This window comes from Agelaius tricolor, unplaced genomic scaffold (genome assembly GCF_023055355.1).
Source record: "Agelaius tricolor isolate 1412-34295 unplaced genomic scaffold, bAgeTri1.0.p SCAF_11, whole genome shotgun sequence".
NCBI lineage: Eukaryota > Metazoa > Chordata > Aves > Passeriformes > Icteridae > Agelaius > Agelaius tricolor.
Genome location: NW_027269271.1, coordinates 22,917,436 through 22,937,080, shown reverse-complemented (window position 1 = coordinate 22,937,080; position 19,645 = coordinate 22,917,436).

The following is a 19,645-nucleotide window of genomic DNA, read 5'->3' as shown; positions in this document are numbered from 1 at the left end:
TTACAGCATTTTCTTTAGTCAGCTCCTTGACTTCTCACTTAAGCAGGCAGAGTGTAGGAAACAAAATGTGACCTAAAGTGTCTCCATTTCTCTTCCCTTCCAGCATGCTTGGAATAGAGATGAGCACAGTATAAGGCCAATTCTAGCCTGGCATAAATGAATGGCAATCTTAATAGCAGCTAGGAGATCAAAAGTGCCAGGTCTAAGATGTGGTCCCAGCCACCAGAAATACCCCTCTGGTAAACACTTTTCAGAGGGTTAGACCCAACCCTAATTTATTGAACCATCACCTCTCAAATTCAGAGAGGTCAGAGAAAACACGTTCTTGCTGTCCTTTTCCTACAGCACATCAGGCTGTAGCATTCTCATCCTCCAGTTGCACAGGTCCCAGGTTTTTGTTCATTGAAATCTATTTGTTTTACTTAAAACTGATCAAAATATTTACAGTTTTTCATACCAAAGAAGTCAGTTCCAGGTAAATCTAGTGAGAGTCCATATGAATGGCATGGAAACTGCACAGGCCCCCTCCTCACGTGAATCCATGGACAGCTTCACTAAATTCGGGCTGCTGTGGGAGGAAAAGGGGTGGAAGACAACCGCTGAGCAGAGAGATTTGTTATGTTTTGATCAAGTTTGCTGGAAGGCTTAGAAATGCTTGACTTATTTCTAATTGTACTGGATAGAATTCAGCTCTTAATGGCCTTCTCAGCGTTGCTCTCTCAGTACAAGGTCTATGCAGGCACAGCCTTGGGATGTGTACTGAGTTCAGGCAGCTGCTCTGACCCCAAAGACTACTGAACAGAAGGCAAAATAGCCACCCACTTCCTTGAGAGTTTGAGAAATAAAATGCACCAGAAAGAAAATGCTAGTGTGGGTTGCTGGTGATTTTTAGAAGAAAATCTGATTTGCGACCTGTGGTTTGGCTTGCAGCGTTGTGAGTGCATGGATTTCCTAGCAGTGGAAATGAGGCACTTAGGAGGCTTGGCTAGTGCTGGCCTGCTCTGGGCATCTCTCCCCAAAAAAATCTCACATCAACCTCATATCTCCTTGCAGGCCCAAGCAGCACCTCTGCTCCAAAATCCTTTGTATGGCATTGTAGGCAGAGATCTTTGGGCAGCAGCACAGCTATTCAGCGCTGAGTGTTTAGAAAAGCAGGGGACAGAAATAAGCTGGTAAAGTTGTTTCCCAATGACTCAGAAAAATCATCCTGAGGACTTGTACTCATCTCTAATCCAATGAGCAGAGCAGGTGGCTGGCTTTTCACACACAACAGGCACTAAAGCCCCAGCACAGAGAAGATCAGTGTTTCTGTATCACACTTACACATTTCCCGCTGCAAAGTACATCTCTACCCAGGAATGGAGGACCAAAACAAGACCAAGTCCTCTGCAACTGCAGAAGTGACAGAAATGTAAGATATAGAGCATTTCTGCTTCTGCTTCCTTGCTCACACACAGAGGAAGTTGCAAAACATTTCCCCCAAACTTGTAACAAGCTTAAAACAAGTGGTAGAAAAGACCCAAAGCCACAAACTACAACATAAAAGAGGAGGAGAGCAGGAAAGCTAACAGGCAGAGAGATGCCTAGAGCTCCTGCAAGCACAAGGGAATTTGTTAGGTGCTAATTCCTGGGTGATCCTCAGCAGTGGGCTGGCCTCCGTGCTGTGGCTGGAGGCAAAGGAGAGGTGACAGGTCCCTGACTCTGTCATCTGATGAAAAACTTATGCCTGACGCTGAGCTTGATGATTTAGTGCTGGTTATGTGAGCAGGACTCCCTGAACAGGCTCCAGAGAAAATGCTAACACCAGCTGGAGCGCCAACACAACCAGCCCTGCGTCCTGCTCCTGGCTGGGGCCAATTTCCAGCGCTCCAGAAGAAGGTAAAGAAAACTTTCAGAAGCCAAGTTACGTAACATTTACACAACGTTATAAACTAACACAGCTCCGGTTTGTTTTTTTGTTCCCATGAACATGATATGACTCAATGGAAACTACTCTGCGGGAAATAGGCGGCCCATTCTGAATCCTAAGCTCCCAGAAATAAGATACTCCCTAAAGAATTTGGAAACAGCATACCTGTTGGAGGGATGAGCCTAGCTCAAGACCCTGAGCTGAAGAAACCTGGAATTTGGGAATGGTTGGAAAAAAACCAACCTGCCTTTGGAGTGGCTGTTGCAATTATGGTAGCACTGGACTGCGCCCAAACCGTGCATCTACATAAGCTGTGTGTCAATATAACAGCACTCATGTTTACTTTGAAACAAAACAGAATAACCCTATAGTGGGAAATGGTTTCTCCCTTCTTTATGAGTATTTCTTAATGTTTGTACCAGCATTCCTTAAATCCCGTTTCAGTTGCTACTTATAATCCTAAAGTGGTGGTGGAAATCTGTCTCTGAATTTCAGGGTGTGAAGCCAAGTCGAATCTCTTGTCTCCCCATCAGCTCTCCTGACAAGGATAAAGAAGGACAAAATGTTATGCAGGCTTGTTGACGGAGGTGAAAGTTGGTGGCTGCCAAAGATAGTTTCTGGAAACAGCGCAAACCCTTCACTGAAACCACACTGGCATGCAAGACAATCTTTGCTTTTTACTAGTAGGCCCAAAACTAACATTTTCATAATAATTTTCCAGTATCAAAGTGATAGTTTTTATCCAAGACAGCTGAATACTACAGAACTGTGTAACAACAATTCAGTGCCAAACATATGCTATGTATATATTTTAACACCTTTGATAATAATAAAAAATGCATGTTCCTAGCAGTTTTCTCAACTTTCATTCAATAACAACATCCTCAAGTTGATGCTTTTTGTTTTCCTTTCATATTATTATGAACCTGTGTTTAATTCTCAGTGCCAGTTTGGCTTTTTAACCTCTCTTTCTACATTCCACTAGTAATGTCTGATTAAGAAATTAGCCTTTCAAGTGCTATAAAAAAATCCAAGAAATACAGTAACACAATACCATGGAAAACTGATATAATCTTTTCAAAACTATAAAAATTGGTCACCCGAAGGAACATCTGCATGGTAAAAATTTTAAACAAACTGGAAGGGAATCAGATAGCTCATAAAGAACCAAGCAGCTAGAAGAGCCATTGGTCGTTTACATATTTTGCTGTCATCCTGACTTGGAGAAGACTATCATTTTGAAGCATGTTTCTTCAGTTTTAGTTACCAGCATCTGGAACGAATTCCAGGATGGAACATTGAAAGTTTTTAAAAGGAAACTCAACCTTACAATAATTATTCCTTAAATCATTAATATGGTGAAAGTGCCAGATGTAAAAATATGAACGAAATAAAGTAAAACATGCTCCCAGGTATCACTCAAATCCCTAAGGTACATCTGTCTGTTTTCTCAGTTCATTAATATCTGTTGTAGTCTCAGATATTTTCTTTTCTGCAAAAATTTCCACTTGCTTGTTACGTCTTCTGTCTTGCGTTAGAGTTATTGCTTTACCTCTCAGGACAACAGTCTGTGTACACTGGGAAAATGTGGGTCTACTGTAATACAGGCTTTCCTCCAGGAAGAGATAACAGGGTGTTCATCTTTTATCCAACAGCACGGGAAACTTCTGGTTTGATGGACGTTCAAGAGGAACATGCTCCTGGAAGAGCGGTTTTGTGGTGGCACCAGGGCTTTGTCAGCACAGAGCTCCTCCCAGGGCCCAGGTTTCATTCATGGACACAAAACTGGATGCAATGAGACCCAGGTGTTAGGGAGTGCTGGACTTGGGAGGGGACCAGGAGCCCAAAGACCAGGCAATTCTGTCCTACCTTCACTCTCTGTTTACACTTCCAAAACAGCAGGATGAAGGCAGAGGGAGGGCCAACATCACTGCAGATTAATACAAGACCATTCAATGGTCTGTTCTTTGCAGGATGATGCAAATCACAAGGCCAAAATCAAATCCCCTTTTGTTAAGGGAATCCACTGGACCTTCAATGCAGTTCAGCAAAGAGTTGCACTTAACTCACTCAGGAGAACCCAGTACATTGAAAACTCCTGGAACACCTAAATAGATCCCACCAAAGCCCCAGGCATCCATTTGTTTCTAATAATGCCCTCCCTTCCATGCCTCCACAAAGAAGATGTCTCCTCAGAGCTCCACTGAGAACTCTCAGCAATGCTAAGCTTTCTGCAGATTAATGCTTGTCAGAATGTTACTAATTAGGGCAGGCAACTATATAATGAGATGCTTACAAAGTTTATTCATCACTAAAAATAAATGTTAAGCATCTGGCTTGCAGGCTATTCCCATGTGCCACTCAGGTCCATGTGCTGTAGAGCCAGATGGAGCTGTAGGGACACCAATCACAGCACAGAGGGATTACATGTCTTAAAACCATGGTTAACTTATATAAGCAAGTTGCCATCTCTCCATAAATCCCACATCTACCACCAGATGTGTGACAAGACTGTCACACAGGGCTTTCCAGCTTGGAGCTCCCCTGCTCCAGTGGGGCAGAGGAGAAAGTTGGCTGCCCATGGCCAGAGCTGTCTCTCCCTTGTACACAGCCCACTTGTCAGCAAAGTCACTCTCTGTTGGTGACCAGCTGAAAAGAAAGCCCCGATGACTCACAAAGCAGAAAACCATCAAATGGGGCTATGCTAAGTAAACTCTCCTTCTGTCCCAGGGAGTGGTGGAAATGACTCATCTCCTTTACAAAGCTTGGGGGAGAGTTTCTCTCTGCCATGTTGACCAAATGTTAAGTGTGTTTCTCAAGAGGGTTTTTGCAGTGAAACCATTGGTGATGTTTGTTTACAAGCCCCAGTTTAATTACTCAGAGTAGCAACAGATCTGAACAATGACACTGTGTTTCCTGAAAGCATTTTTTAGCCTGTGTACAGGCTGTCAGAGAAGATGGGATTGACAGGTGGACACTTTCTCTTTTTGTCCTTGAGCAATAATGTGCAAGAAGCAGCACTTTTCTGGTGTCATGGGTTTCATGTGGACTGGGAAACATGACCTGGGACATCCCAGGCTCTGGGGAAAGGGAAGTCACTTCTCATCCAAGTGAAGAGGGAGGGAAGGGAAACTACCCAAGCCAACATCAGCAGAGAGAAGGAAACAAGAGGGATTTTCCCACAGCTGGCTGAGTCAAACCCTCTAGAAAAGATGAATATTTAAACTCTATTTCTGTTTTTTAATGGCCTTAAAGGCTGCTTTCAGGTTAGCAGCCTTGCTTTGCTGAGCACTGCTGAGCACAAATAAAAAAGCTGATTTCTTGTTGTGCACCGAGAGTCTGCCATCCAATGAGACAATGTGCAAAAGCAGAACTGATAGAGGGGAATGAAGGTAATTTTTCTGCCCTTGAGATTTCTTCCTAGAGAACTGTACAAGGTGATGATCAATTCATATTTGGACTTGGAGCACCCCAAAATTCTAAGCTTTTGGATTCATGGGGGTTTTATATTTGGTGCCTTATATTGCTAAGGAGACTTAATCAAGTATGGGACTTCCAGGGATCACAAAGTACAAGTACACTATTTAGATGAGACCATTAGCATAAGAAAAATAATCCTTTCCTCTGAAACAAGAAATCCACGGAGAAATCTGAGAGGTCTTTAAACCAGCAGTGAACCTTTTAGCTGCCTATTATCTGAACACTGTTAAGTGTTGAGTTCCAACATATCTACCAGTTCCAAAACATGAAATGACTGGACAGACAGAATAAGACTTTCAACCTGTCTAACCCACTGAAATACAAAGTTTCTCAGAGAAACTGTGGCACAGCAGCAGCCCACAGTGCTCCAACCTTGGACAACAGCGAGTCCAACCACAAGACACAAAGCTGCAGGACATATGACTCCTGAGGCCCCACTGCTCACTGAGCAGGCTGATGGTGCATGTCCTGGATTTCCTTTCCATCCTCTGCCACCCCTGCACTCAGAACCCTTGATGTGGGGTGGTGCACATAGGAAGAGCTGCCCGAGGCCACAGTGGATGTGATCCCCGCATGCCTGTGGGGTGATAAGCAGAGGCACAGCAGAGTGTCAGGAAGGATGGGTTTGTGGTTATGTGGTTCACCCACGGCCAAGAAAATCAGTCTCCACCATAAAATTTTTGCTTTGTTGGAAGCAAAACCTTTCATGTGGCTGTGAGGCTCCAAGAGCAGAGGCAGCTTGGTGCTGTGCTGGTAGAATCTGGATAGCTGGGATCCATGGGGACCCAGACTGGCACAGGGACAGAGGACAGTGACAATTTGATCACTGTGTTAGAGCCTGGTTAGACAAAAAGGATGGATTATGGAAAATTAGAACAAAGCTGGGAAACATTTGGGAAGCTTAGTAACAGTGGGTCAAAGGTGTCCATCTCAGAAGGGAAAGATTCTTGAAGACATTTTGATTATGGACACCATCTCCAGCTACATGGAATCACTGCAGACTTCTTTCCATATCATCCAGTGCAGGAAGAGAAGCCAAGGAAAACCAGACTTGGAAGGCAGAGAACAGCCCAGATCATGAGTCTTGTGGGGCAAAATATGTGCAGGTGGGAGGACACTTGCCAAACTAAACCCAGGTTTTCCTGCTGTAGAGAGGTTGGGAGAAAGGTTCAACCAATGCCTGAAGCAACAGGTGGAATTGTCATGGCCCACTCAACCAGAAAGGACCTATCTACTTTCATACACAGACCCAGGATCACAAGAAACTATCCATATACAGCTTCTATAATGGTTTAGTCCAGCTGGAACAAGCCTGAAGGCAGAAGTGAAGAATGGGGTTGGGGGAGATGAACTATAGGATGCTGCTTTGGAGTGCTTGGCAGGATTAATCCATGATTACCCAAGGTAAAATGTAGGTTGACAAAGTGGTGAGAGCAAATAAAACTGCTGATGCAAAAGAGGACTGGCCAAATGAGAGGTCTATTAAATAACAGACATAATGTACCCACTTGCCTGTGTTCTATTTTCAGTGTATTTCCTATTTTCAGTATGTGTCTTATATTTCACCCTGGCAAATGACACATACACATATCTCCAAAGAGCAGAGTTGGGGTAGGAGTGCAGGCTCAGTAACAGCTCCTCATCAGTGCCTCAGGTGGGATGTTTCCCGCTCTGGTTTAGAAACACAGAATCATGCAATGGTTTGGATTGGAAGGGACCTCAAAGACCATTTAGCTCCAGTTCCTCTAGTCATGGGCAGGGACACATTCCACTAGACCAGATTGCTCTGAGTCCCATCCAGCCTGGCCTTGAGCACTTCCAGGGATGGGGCACCCACAAATTTTCTGGGCAACCTGCGCCAGTTCCTCACCATTCTCACAGTAAAGAATCCCTTCCTAATATGTAATCTAAACCCTCTCACCTCTTTCAGTTTAAAGCCATTACCCTTTATCCTGTCACTTCATACTCTTGTAAAAATTCCCTCTACAACCCATCTCCAAAGCAGGGTTAAGCTAAATCATTTGAGAGCAGGCTTAGGACAGAAATGTATGTCCACATGGGCAACTTCTGCCTGATGCTAGCACTGGGGCCACTGCTCCATGGTTTTGGGACTAATCAGAAAAACTGACATGAAGAAAAAAGCTCATGATAATAGAGACATGATATCAGGATGGCACCACAGTGAGAAAGTCAAATTGCTCCCAGCAGAGATATTTTGTGGGTGGCATGAAAATATTCCTTTCAGCTTTTCTCCATTTTTATTGACAGAATCATCAGTTAGGAATTTTTTTTTTCAGACCTGGGAATTTTTGTTCAGTTTGTGTAGCTATGATTTATGGTGTAAGTTTAAAAAAACTCTGAACCAATAAATACACAGTATTATTGGTTTGGTACAGAAAAAAAATCCTTTCTGACAGCACTAAAAGATTTTACCCAGTGCAGTTACTGAAGCCCTGAAATACAGCTTTTGGGTTCTGGCTACAAGGGTGGTTTGATGCTTAACTCTTTCCTTTTAGTCCAAAGGAAAGAAATCTCTCAAACAGAGTCAGGGTCTCATGTCCAGTACCTAACAAATGGAAGGGAAATGGGAGAGAGACAGAGCACATTCCACAGCCTGGTGTGTTTAAGGAAAGGGGTATAGCTTTCACTCTCCTGCTGTTAGACAATAATGCGCTGACTGAAAATGTCAAAGCTTCAGTTTAAACAAAATAAGAGACTAGAGGGCCCAGGGCAGAGAATTTAAACACATATTAATTAAGGCTAGTAATACCCTGACATTTGCTGGATTTTTAATAAACTGATTAATATTTCTCCTTCATATTTCCGTGACACGAAATCAGTGCAGCACAATTAATTTCAACAAGTTTTGGTCAAAGGGTGCTGAAGGAAACATGCAGCATCACAGATTTGAATTAGAAGTACTCTCACTCTGAGTGAGTAATGTGGAAACCCATTGCCCTCCACATGATAAAATTACAGCACAGGATCTCGAGAGGAATTTATTTACTTTCAGCAAGTGATTAGCTTAAAGAGTAATAATTATACAAAAAGAAGAAGAAGGCAGAGAGGATAAGTTATTACAGTGCCCTCAAGAATGGAATGGAGTGAAAGATCTTGATAGGTGGAAGCACAACACTTATGTGGGTGTTAGCATGAAGTCTCAGCTTTGTATGTTCATAATTAAACAACATGGAAAAGGAATTTTTTGGGGAAGATGTTGAAGGTTCAGTTGTTATCATAGCAATGAACACCAGAGTAAGGTCTCTTAATTAGGTTTTAACCCTTCAGTGGCATTTATGCCAGTGGTTCAGAAGTTACCAGTGCCCAACCAGAGCAGCAACACTTCCCCACAACTTGTCATTCAGCATCATAGGTTGCTGTAAATGTTTCAAATCTCTCTGGGGTAGCTCCTTCCTCTTTTGTTAACTACAACAATATTTCTTTACGTGATGAGAGGATTCAGTCATAGCCTGGGTCCCCGTTGTGCAAACTTTGGTTGAAACACCCAAGAAGCAGAGGTCTGGCCCAGGGCCATCTGGGAAGTTTAGGCATGAGTTACAGCTTGGGATAAAACGGCACAGCAATAACACAAGCCACTATGCTGGTAAAAATTGAGATACAGAGCACGACCCCAGTGCCTGAAGAAAAGCAATTGCACCAGCGCTGACTCTTGCATCACTTAATGTGTTCCAACACACTTACTCAATCACAGCCATCCTGAAAAAGTCACATGCACATGAACATGCTCTCCTCCTGCTAGTAAGTGAAATTTGTGTGCATTGGGGGTCTTAGCTTTGCTTAAAGAAACCCTGGGGTGCAGTTATTGTAGAAAGAAATGGACTGAGAATGTACATTCTGTAATAAAGAGAAATTTTTTAGAGTTTAAAATGTTAGTTCTCACACTAAACACATGGCATTCAAATACTACACATAAGAAAGTTCAAGCAGAGAACAGCTGGACATCCTCTTTTCAGATTTTAGTGAAATTCTAGATTTTGAAAGCAAAGTATTCACATTTCTCCGCTTTCTTTTTTTAAAAACTATCAATCTACAAAATTTTGAAATAAAAACCTGAGAATCTTGAAATGTAAATAAACTGCAGATGAACAAAAGTGAAAGACATTTCAAATAAACATTAGAAGGGGATTTTTTCACTCGATTTCAAAGCAACAGAAAGTGGTTTTGTGTTAGATTGTGGCTGTTATTATGCTCTTGTTATTGCCAGTATTAATAAAATATTTGTATCCACTAAAGCCTAAGAATGTCTACCAGACACCTGTGTGCTGGGTATTTTACTGATGTTTATTTGAAATACTGTCCTTGCCTCAAAAAACTTCCAATTTACTGTTGCACCCCAGAGGACAGAGAAGAGAAAGAGCTGCTCAGCACAGGAGCTGGATTATCCCAGTCCCAGGAGATCCATCAAATCCCAGTCCATCATCATCAAGGGTAGCACAGGAGACCTGAGGTGACCCAGGCAAGATCAAAATGCCACCGTGGCTTAGTGAGCAGCAGACCTGACCTGAAGAGCCAACAGATTAAACAGATACAGAAATGGCTGGGAGGAGAAGAAAAGAGACAGGAAAATGTTGATTCAATCTTTCACACCAGGAGGTAAGAAACTTCAGCACTGAGCTAGCAGAGCATGGCATGGTGGAAGAGCTTCCCAAAGTCATCAAGATACAGCAGCTCCCTGTTGTCCCAACCTGGTATTAAAACCCCAAGGACAATATTTGCACATAGCACAACACATGGCAGGGAGGGGGTCTGAGAAGAAAGTGCTCCAAGGGGGTTTTTATGGTGTCCAGTAGCTCACACAGGCTGGTACGGTGCTTACACAGGCAGAGAGTGATGGGACAAGGAATGGCTGCAGGCTAAAAGGGGAGACATTTAAATTTGATGTCGGGAAGAAATTCTCTGTTCATAAGGTGGTGAGGCACTGGCACAGGTGGTTGCTTGGGGATATTTGTGGGTGCCACATTCCTGGAAGTGTTCAAAACCAGGCTGGATAGGACTTTGAGCAACCAGATCAAGAAAGTAGCATCCCTACCCTTGGCAGGAGCTTTGAATGATAATCTTCAAGGTCTTTCCAACACAAACCATTCTGTGATGCTATGATTAATTAGCAACGTTCAAAGAGCTACCAGCATCCCTCTAGGCCATGGTAACTGATTATATGGATGCTCTAACTGAGACTGGGAAGTTTTACACCTGCAAAAACTGCCTTCCTTGGGGTCTGTGCCAAGGCTTCCTACTGCTAGAGCAGACTGAGGCCTTGGTACCTGCCCAGGTACCCAGACCCAAGCTCTGACCCCAGCTCTTCCCTGGAAGCTGAGCTCCTTCCAGCAGAGTTTGATGGACAGGAAACCTGTTTGCTTTTACACCTCCAACATTTCCCACTTGGCACTGTGATGTTACAGTACTGATTTCAATTAACAGATCAGGCAGAACAGATCTGCTGCAGGATGCCTCTGGGCAAGGGCCTTCTGCAGCCCAAATCAGTCCTAATTTCTGCCCACAGCTCCTCTGGAGGCTCTGGGGCTGCTGGCAGCTCCTGGTGCTGCCACAGATGTCAGAGAACATCAGCTCCCAGATGCTGGAGGTCATGATCATACTGTGGTATTTTTTGAGGCATACAAGGAAGGAGCTGAAGAAATTTTGAATTTATGCAGTCGTGTTTCCCCTCTTACTCTGTAACCTTGGCTCTGCAGGTGACAGAAGGAGATGGTTCCTCTCTCCACAGCCAAAGGAGCATTCCTAGGGGAGAGCTTTTGTACAATCACACTTATCACTCAGGTTTCATCCAGCCCACACAAGCCCACAGAGGATGTGCAGAGAGATTCCCTCCAGCCTCTATGGGGCATTACCAGTGTCAGTCACAGCACGCAGACTACAGCCCTCCTGTCTCCACTTTAAATTAAGTCGTTAAATATGGGCCAAATATGATGGATTTGTAAACAGCTGCTTAGGGAAGGAAGTACCGCAGGAGATCCATTACACTGTGGTCTGACAGCTGATGCTGAAGTATTGCAAAACCCATGGAGTTTCCAGAAGGAGCTTGGCATGAAGGTGGCGAAGGAGCAGTACAGGCTGCAGAAGCCGTGGCACCCCAGACAGACAGATATGAAATAGAAATTACTGAGGATGGTGATGGCCACAGAAAGAATAGGGATCTGGGAAATACTCAGCCCAGTTAGAAGAGGTCTGGGGTGTAGAACAGAAGAGAATACTGGATCCCAAATAAGATGAATTCAGCTCATTTACTTCATTTCTAGGAAAGTCCTCCTTATAACTCATGTAACTCAAGAGACAAGCTCTTTGTGATGGATGCTGGTTATTTAGGCATTAGATTTAGCACGTGTTCTACAGGACTGGGAATCTGGAGACCTGGATTCTTGTCTCTTTACTCTGCTGTGGATCTTCTGAATAACCTTAGTGAGTTGCACAGACCCACCTTCTGAGTGTGGCAGCCTGAATTCAGTGCACAGACTCATGGCCAGCCCCAGAGATGGCTGTTGGAATCCCCCCTAGAACCTACAGGGCCTGCTTTGGAAATAGGGAAGTTGGCCCCAATTCTGTGAGCCTCCACTTCCTAACCTGTTCCTAACGGTGTTATCCTTCCACAAGGTCCTTCCAGAGGTTTATTCACGTGCACAAGAGTAATAAATGCAGGGACAGAGGGATGGAAGAGGGAGCCAGATAAAATAATTATCTGTATCTGAAAACTGCATCACCACATAGCCAAGTGAAGCTGTACCAAAGGGGGAAGAGGAAATTGTTTCCCCCACCTCCCTCCAGTCCTTCACTCACAGCCACCCCAACAGAGACCTGACCAGAAAGAGACTGAGTTGATACTGAAAAACAGAAAATATCCACTCCTCAGGGTTATCTGGGACTACCCAAATAAACCCACAGAAAATAGGCTCATAAGTACTCAGTGCTCATTCAGCACAAGTCATCTGATAATCTTGGGGCAGCTTACCATGTCTGGCTAGAGAGCAGCAGGCCCAAACATTTCTGAATAGCAGACTAAGTTAGATGACTAAATATGGTATTTTTTTATGAACTTGGAGGACCCACTTTAGAGTGCTTGGCCCAGGATTGATTCCTTTTGAGACCTAGGCCTTTGATCTCACTGCTAGACAAAATAATTAAAGGAACTGAAATACAATCAAGGTTTCTTTCCAGCTTAAAAAAAAAAAAGAAAGAAAAAATACTTGGATATCTTTGTTGGAGTCTTCAGATAAAACATCACATAGGAAAAAACCCATGGTGTCTCTTTAGCTTATTCCATCAGCTCCCTTCTTTCAAGCTGACAAGTGAAGCTGCTCAGATCTTTTATTGGGAGGCAGAAAAATTGGCATCAGGTAATGCTGGGGGGATGCACAACTTACAACCAGACATTTTTTTTCCCCACTAAGGACCATTACCTAAAATGCTCTTTTCATACTGAATGCCTCAGCTGAGGAATTTGGCTTTGAAAGGGGATTTCTGTTTGGAAAGAGGGTTTTCTTTGTTCTTGCACACACAGATTTGGTCATTTCAGTGGTGCTTCATTTTTCCTCACTAGCCTGTTTGATGGCTTCACTTTAGTGACATATGGACGGTCTGCCTCCCTCACAGAACACACAGGAGCATCCAGATCTGGAGCAGGAAGGAGAAGAGGTCCAAATCCCAAGGCTGGGGAAGGATTTCATGGGTTCCTGCTATCTCCTGCCACCCAGTCTGAGGTCTCAGGACCAGGTCAGAACAGCCCAGTGGCACTTTGTCTCCTCTTCAGTGAGGAACTAGAGTGGCAGAGTGATTTCCTATCAATCCAAAGGTGCCAATTGCAATGACACTACTAACTGTCCAAAATTAACCCTGTTAGGAAGGAATATCTGGTAATATTACATTATCAGGGGGCAGGGTGTGAGCTTTGATATAAGAATGTGGGGCTGCTGGAATAAGATGATACTTAAGGTCCCTTCAAATCCAAACCATTCCATGATTCTGTGAATTTGGAGGAAAGAGCCAAAAGCAGATATGCCACAGTAACTTCAATAGCCTGTCTGGAGACCTTAGGTCCTTCAAGTAGTCTGCATCACTCACAAGGACTAAAGGAGTCACCTCTTGTTGTGTCAGCAGAAAATTTCAATGCCTAGAGAGCAAGGGCTGTGTGAAGCCTCTGCTGCTGCCAACAATCAAACCCTGTCCCTGGGCTTAAGCTGTTGTTCAAGAGCCAGTATCTGGAAGTTAGTGAAAAACTATTATCTCCCTAATAGGGCACTGGCTTCATCCTTCACACTCACCTTCTACCACAACAGAACATTCTCCCCCCTTACCCCCATCTTTCACCATGACTTTATCTCTTGCTTTCCTTTTTTTCCTTTCATGCTGAGGTCCTGGCAAAGGAGGAAGGCAGAGGACTGGATTTCCTCACCACTGAGCCAGTCAAAATGGCTCTTTTGGTGACGATCCCAGCCTTGGATATGTTGCCAGCACTGAGGCAAACCCAGTGTGACCACACAGTCAGTGAGTCCTGGGCTGGCTTTGAAACTCTTTGGAGCAAGCACATCCCACTCCTTGCAAGCGTTTTGCACAACATTCCTTAACCTTACATTTTGTTCCCTGGGAGTACATTTGTTATTAATCACTGGCTTGCACATTAATACAGTGCTTTATAACAGTTAAACCAGATATTCCATCCTAGCAACTCAAATTAATATTTGTTTGAATAATCTATTTAGGATGATGTCTGGCCAGCAGTGTGGTCTGGCTGGAAGCACTGTGCTCTCCCAAGTGGACGTTATCATTTGGTTTGTTCCATATTTTACTCCTCTGCTCTTATTTTATTTTATATCATCCCCCAAATCTTCCATTCAAATTGCTTTCTCCAGCAATGGTTCCTCTTGTGTTCAGTTCCATGAAAGTCAAAGTGCTTTTTTCATTGCTTGGGGACAAATGGCTCTATTGAAACCAAATATTTTTGAGGAACTTATTTTTGTAGCTTCTTGTATTATTTAAGATTCAAGTTGAGACACATATTCTGGGTACAAAATGTATATGTGGCATGAAACAAAATATGCTGGGTTTGTGTATGTATGTGCATCTGTATTTATTCCATCACTTTGCAGCATGGCAATTAATTAGATGTGTGATCACACTGATGTTGATCCAAGGACTGTCTTCTGCAAGATCAAACTCCTCCTGTATTAATTAAATTCCACCATGATCAAAATTATCCAAAACTAAAGAAGAATCAGATACTGATTTGGAATGGGAATAAATGTTCTCCTTTTTTGGAAGATTTGAAGTTCTGAAGCCAACTTCCACAGGTCAAACTTATCTCTAAAAAACACAAAGGAGCAGCAACCCATGTCCAGTAGTAATTTCTCCACTGAATCATAGTCAGAGTGTGGTCCAAAGCCCTCCTGTGTTTTGAGAAAGTATGAAGTTTTCTGGCTTAGGTTGGCCACAGACTGCCTCGGAAAACAAAATTTTCAGAACTGTTCATTCTCAGAATGTTGCATGGGTAAAAATTTGCTTTGACAACACCCCTCTGAGGTACAGGGATCAGGGTAACGCGCCCTGACTTCACACGATGCTGTGAACACAACCTGTGCAGTGGGAGTCAACTTTGCCCGGTCAGCTCTGGACCAGACCCACAGAGAATAAATGTATGGAAAGAGGTGAAAACACAACATTTCCAGACCTCAGGTTTTTTCAGAGCCTAAGACACTACATGTGCTCTGGGACATTATGGTTCCTTTTTAGCTAAGTATGTTTTCAGAAATCTATTTCCAGCTACTCTGCCTGCAAAAAGTGTGAATGACTGGTTCCCCATGTGCACTAAGATAAGGATTATATTGTATCATATGAAATTTTCCCTAAATTTTCCCCCAGCTTTCATCTAAAAACTGTTTTCTGTAGCACTTTTCACTGAGACTAAAAGATACCTTTTATTTTTCCAGAAGAACAAACTATTTTTCTCCAGTTACAAAACAGCCCACAAACAACAATGACCAGTTTAAAAATTCCCTTCTCAACCAAGGGAATTCAAGGTGCTTTTTTTTTAAGTATACTCAATTGAGATTAATGGATTCTTTCATTGAAAAGCTGCATTTAAATTGATAACCACAAAAAAAAGACTTCCAAGAGCAAGTTTTACAAACCATAACATCACAGAGGATTCCCTTAATTTGAAGTCTTTCCAAAAAAAGTGATATTCTCATTGATGCTACATATGCTTGATTCCTTGCTCAATTTACATTAGTCAAATAGCTGTTGCTAGAAGAACCCAGCAGAAACCAGAGCAGTGATCTGCCTTTGTATTGTTTAAGGATTTCCCTATCCCATTTCAGTTAGGGATATTTATTCCTAGAGACACAGACTATATAGCATGTATCCATCATGCATATACTCACATTCACCTACAGTTACGTGAATTCAAGCACACACTGCACAATTGTTGCAATTTATATGTCCCTTTATGATTATAAAGTAGAAAGCATTAATACATTGCCAAGATCACTGATCATATGACCATCTTTTAAAAAAATCCATCAGGTTCTCCCTGATTCCAGAGAAAGACAAATCCTGGGTTTCACAAACCTTGCACTCTCCTGACTCCACATCCACCTCTCTCAGAAGCCAAATTTGGACTACAAAAATCTCCCCAAGGGTGAAGAATTACCAGAGGGCCTCAGCACCCACAGAATCAAGTGAGTAATCAACCTATTCAAATGGACCATCCCACAAAAATTTCTGTGCATCTGTGAAACACTCACGCAATCAAAAATGATAATTGCGAAACAGTGGCTCGTAATTCAGATACCTGGCAATATATTTTGTCCTAAGGGCAGAAAAGGGGATCAAGAACTAGTAAAATGTAGTTACAGCTGTGTCCATTTGTAGATAGGTAGAAAAGCTATTGTGCTGTAAGACAAACTGGGAGTTTTGACCAGATGTTGATGGCTTGTTGGATCACTGAACATGGAGCATCTTTACTAAAATGCAACCAGATTTTACACAAAGATGACACCTTTAAACATTTGCAATCTCTTCTTATGTACAGCTGTTAGGAGGATGTACTAGTTTTATCATTCTGTTCTTATGTGTAAGACCTTGTCTTTGGTCTTGAGATTAATCCAGGACAAACCTATTTAGTTTCAGAAGTGAGCTGATAGAAGAGTTTTCAGCTAATCTTTGTAGAAATCTATTGCAATCAAATTTGCTTAATACCCCATACTTCCTTTAAAAGCTCTTTTAGTCCATGACCTTGGTGGGAAAGCAGTATGCTCCATTACTATTTTTCTTCTGTATTGTTTATGTTGAAAAGCAGCTGGTCCTTTATGAATATTCCACTCTTTGACTCAAAGACTATTTTAGCTCCTCTTAACAGTTTTGTAACTCCTCTTCTAACCAACACTTCCCTTGACCTCACTCCCACCCTCACCATCCACAGAAGATTTACAGAAAGGCTGGAATGGGGATCTGAAAAACAAAAAATGGGGTATGATTTTCATCCTGCATCTCTAGAAGGCAATTTCTAACTATTAGTGGGGCCAAAACGCATACAGTACCGACTGAGCTCATAAAAAACCATTTCTCACTGATTTATGGAACTGAGGGGAGAAAGAGAGATTTCTCCAGAAAAACTGATGGCCTGCTTTATGATGCTTGGGTTTGCTTTTAATAAAACATTTGGAAAGAAGAAGCGGGAGCAAATGTTTCCGGGTTTTGGTATTATCATTAAAAAGCTCCAGTGTTTGTTAAAACCTCCTCAAACACTAAGCCCTCTCAGCTCTCAGTGAAGTCCAAGGGAACTGGCAGCCCTTCCAGAAATGGACGCTCTAAATGCTGGCTCGTGGCAACCAACTTCACATCCAGCCAATTCCTGGGTCTTTATCCAGGTTTTACTCAGCCTTTACTCAATCAAAGCTCTCGCTTTGGGGCAGTAAATAAGGACTTAAGCAACTGGCCCAAAGTATAGGTTCCACGGCATGCAAGGCAACTCTTATTAAGTGTGGGCGTTAGTCAGCAATAAGCCCTCCTCCACCTCTTAAACTTTTGGTGTTCCCACAAGGGAAGCTATTGAAAGCCTGTGCTTTGTAAGTTCAATTCCCTTTGCTGGCTTATAACACAGCTGCTATATATTATCTTATACATTTGACCACAAAGGTGCATTCTATAGGCAAGATTCATCCACTCCTGCCATCCCTTTTTATTCATTCACCGCTTTTCAGCATAATGTTTGGGGACCCTGTTCTCAGCCACTTGTACACTTCAGCACTTGAAACACACCAAGAGGGACAATCGCTTGACTGATATCTCCATCTCAGTATCTATACCCGTCTCTCTGTTTCTCTAGCTTTCTACCCAAGCCATTGTGTGCACCAATTGTGCTATCATAAAGCAGAGTGTTGGGCTGTTTTGTGACGATGAAGAACCATGCAATCACAAGCTTTATTGCATACCATCCCATCCAGTGACCCCTGTTCTTATCATGAGAGCCCATTCAAGGGGAAATTACACCAGACTTCAACGGGGAAAGTGTCCCTCTGTTTCCAGGCTATTCAGGACAAAAGGTGAGAACCACAGAACAAGCCTCTTCTGCTTTAATTGTGAAATGTTTCAAGCAATTGGAGGGGGGGGGGTGTGGGAGGTGGGAAGGGGGGGCTAAGGGGGATGGAGAAAGAGAGAGGGGGGAAAAAAAAAAAGAAAAACTCTATTGAGATCAGGTGGTCCCATTTCCCAGAGATAAACAAGTTCAATAATATACTGGTCAACAGAGTTACCCCATCCTCAACAGGCTTTTGTTTTTTAAAAAAGGACTAAAATAACCACTTGGAAATGTTAAACCAAGGCATGGCATTTTAATATGAAAATGGAGGCCTAGTATATTTTTGGTCCCTCTGACAACGATTGCCCTCAATTAGATCACTTATACTCAGCAAATTGGTTGCTGCAAGGGGTTTGTGATCATAAAAATAATCATACATGGCAAGCTCCTTTCAAACCTGAGGGGTTTTTTGCTGTTGTTGGGGGTTTTTTCTCTGCTTTTTTGCTTATTGCCATAGTAACGACAAGTGCATATTTTGACTTGCTTCCAAAACAATATTCAAGAATGTTCTTTTTTGTCCATTTTAAGAGGAATCATTATGAATATTTGAATTATATTTTCCAATTAGGTGAACTGAAGTGTTTTCCAGCAACTCTGTTTTTTTCCCCTCATTTACAGAAAATGGGAAATTTTTATTACACCAAGGATTTTCAAGACAATAACTACAGAGACCATTTTCCAATGTTGTTTGTAATATCTAATTTAGTGCTAATTTTTAATGGACAGGGTTCCATGGGGATTTGTTTGCAAATTTCATCAACTTGAGTTCCTGCTTCATTTGCTGAAATACAGTACTTGGAATTGACCCAGTGAGCAAGAACACACTTGTTCTTTTTAAAACATTGCTGTATACTACAATAAACAGTGACTGGTTATCAAAAATAAAATGCTTGATTATCTACAGATTTGGAGCACACAATTTCTGACTTCGATGAGCTGTTGATTTATATTCACCACTGACACAGCTTAAACAAACACATACATTTTATTTTAAGCCTTGTGTTTCTTCAGAAGCCAATAGGATGTGCTCAGCTCATAACAAAAGCGATTTTATTTTTTCATATTTGCCCTGGTAAAACACTCTTCAGCCTGGATCCTGAGTGGATGAAAGCCAATCCAACTTGCCAAACCCACAATTTCACCCTCCTTCAGCAGCAAAATGTCTGTCACTTGAAAAGGAACCCAAAGCACTCAAATCTTTAAGGGATTGCTTAAGAAAGGCTTGATATGCACCTGTCTCAGGACTCATCTCCAAAATACATGATCTTGAGGTTTTCCTAGCAACAGCAATGGCCATTTCATGTGAACTTCATAAACACACAAAAGAAGAAAGCACTTTTAAACCCCGGAGCTCATTTTAGCAGAGCATGCTTCTGGTGGTGCTGTTGTAGGCACCTAGGATTTGCTGCTCAGTGGAAACCAACATCTGCAAGCTCTCCAAGGTGTAAATATCAGGGCTTATTGCAAAATCAAGCTGTACTCTCCACCTCTAACAGCACAAACACAGTTACCCTGCTGAATGCTTCTACACAGGGATGGAAATAGCCTCACACATTGAACCCGTACAAGACCCATTTCCAAAAGGGACTGTAGGTGGAAAACTTCCTGAAACTCCAAAGGGTCACTCAGGGCCACTCAAGTTCCTTTCCAGT